We start from the raw sequence: 2729 nt of genomic DNA on the forward strand, positions 1-2729 counted from the left end.
TCTTTTCAGGACAAGCAGCCAACGAGGTATTTGTCATTTGAGAAATGTTTTTATTGTGTTTGGACTTAATATGTGTACTGTTGTAAAGTTGCTAATTGGTTTGTACTGTTTACTTGTGACCAGTTCTCACGGCGTAATGGCGTATCGGCGTACTGGTGATGGTGAAGCTGAGGAGAGAAAGCCCAAGTAATAAACGCCCGTTTCAAAGAACTGACCTGTGTCTGTGTTGTCGTGAAGAGAGCTACAAGGCTTAGAATGGGGGAAAAAGGATACGAAGAAAGAACTGTACAAAAAGCTATCCATGCACTCCTACTGTTTAACATTTCACTTGGAGTTATTGACTGTATTGTATCTGTGGATTGCATTATAGTTTCTCTGAGAGCTTTGCTCCCTGAAGATTTTATGACCTGTTAATGCTGAGTCTCTCTTGTGGCTGTAAACCAGTCTGCTCAGCATGTCACTGCATGGCAGAGTTCTCTCCATTTTTTTGAATCACCTTTGCTCAGTTGTGCTCCTAACTGATCTCCTGAGTTTGGCTGTATTCCTGGACTTTGCCCTTTAGTTACTCTTCAGTCTCTTTGACACACAGGCTGCCAAATTTGAAATAACATTTTAGTTTGGGAAAAAGAAAGCGTGTCTAGCAAATTCTTGCACATCCCTGTTCTTAAATAGCACTTTTCTACTCAAGCACTTTATACATCATGCCTCATTCACCCATTCATACAAGCACTTTTCTGTACCTAAGTTCTTTCTATCTAACATTCATACTCTGATGGACTAATGAAAGAGCAGTTTGGGTTCAGTATCGTGTCCAAGGAACTTGAGATACAGACCGGATCAGGCAGCGATCGAACCTCCAACCTTCCGGTCGGTACTAATTGGACGTTTGCTGCTGCACACATAGCATCAAAGCTTAGAAGATGGTGGTGTGGAAATGTCCAGAATTTCCCATTAACACTTGACCAAGACATCACCTATGTCAGTATTTTCACTGACTCTAAAAAGGCACTGATCTTCTTTAGATTAGATCAACAATGTGCCTTAAACCTGAGCTGTACAGGAAGAATAGATTTCTGTTACACACATGTACATAAACAAATAAAGAGAGATGTTCCCACCTGCTGAGAAGACAACTACTGTATAACCTGATTACCACCATTAATCTCATATCCACTGATTTCTGGCACCTATAAGTGGGATTGATTCACTGTCCTGCTGTCTTGGCCTTTAGGAGAACACAGTGAGACAGATGAAGCTTGCACCAGATGGTAGAAATGCAATGATCGCGGTAGACACAGCATCCACACTCTGCTCCATACATGATAGTGTGTGTGTGGTGCTGTTGCAGGAACTTGATGAGGCTTGCTTAAGTGAAAATCCACTGATGTTCAAGCCCCAGGGAAGTGGGTGGGGGGATAGGACCTCTGGGGCCCTCTTCCTGATGGAGCCCTACCTGACTCCTCTCACTGCTAAAGCAAGAATCTGTTTAAACAAACATAATGACAACAACAAAAGTCACTCAACAAAAAGTGGAGAAGTTATTTCCTTATCAGTTAATTTTAGATTTTCATGTGTTAATTTTGTTGGTGTCACATAGCTTACAGATGTGGACAGTTTATTGGTGCCACAGCTCATTGAAACAATACTTCATTTCATCAGAATCATCAAATGATTCTGTTAAAGCAACCGCCCAGTGTACTTGCATGGCTTTAGTATGTGAAAGAGTGAACCAATAAAAATGTGAAAAATGGATTTGTTGATTTTACAGAGATATGCTAAAATACTTTGAACTAATTTGTTGGTCGTAAAGAGACCATCAGTCCTTGCATTATAAGCATATTTCAAAGATAGTGTTTAAGCTTAACTAGTATCACAAGTCCCTTCAGGTTTTCATTCCGTTCCGCCAGTTTAAAGGAAAACATGCAACTGTAGTTTGATATCACTGTGTGTACCACAGTGAACATATACCAGAGGAAATGAATGGCCCTTCATGATCCCAGATCTTAATCTACTGAACATCTATGAAAAGATCTGAAACTGCAGGGTGGAGACAGCACCCACCTGTTGGCAAATACAGACACCTTATTGTGAAGTTCAGTGATCGCTTGTTGGCACTGATGCTGCAAAAGATCCACAAAAAATTACAGGTACCATTTTTGTCAGTATCTTGCATTTGCAGCATTTTGGATTAATTGAAGGCTTTTCGGGGAGTTTTAGGACTTCCTGATAAAATGAATTACAGTAGTCCAGCCTGGAAGTAATAAATGCATGAACTAGTTTTCAGCATCACTCTGAGACAGGATATTTCTAATTTTAGCGATGCTGCCAAATGAAGAAAGCAGTCCTACATATTGTTTAATATGTGCATTGAAGGACATGTCTGGTCAAAATCACTCCAAGGTCCTCACAGTGTTACTGGAGGCCAAGGTAATGCCATCCAGAGTAAGATCTCGTTAGATACCATATTCTAAGATTTCAGGGCCGAGTACAATAACCTCAGTTTGATCTGAATAAGGAGCAGAAAGTTAGCAGCCATCCAGGTCTTTATGTCTTTAAGACATTCCTGCAGTTAACTAATTGCTGTGTTATCTGGCTTCATAGATAGATAGAGCTGCGTGCATCAGCATAGCAGTGAAATGTATGCTATGTCTTCTGATGATACTGCCTAAGGAAGCACATATAGTGTAAACAGAAATGGTCCTAGCACTGAACCCTGTGGAACTCCATAA

This window comes from Oreochromis niloticus, unplaced genomic scaffold (assembly GCF_001858045.2).
Source record: "Oreochromis niloticus isolate F11D_XX unplaced genomic scaffold, O_niloticus_UMD_NMBU tig00008471_pilon, whole genome shotgun sequence".
Taxonomy (NCBI): Eukaryota; Metazoa; Chordata; class Actinopteri; order Cichliformes; family Cichlidae; genus Oreochromis; species Oreochromis niloticus.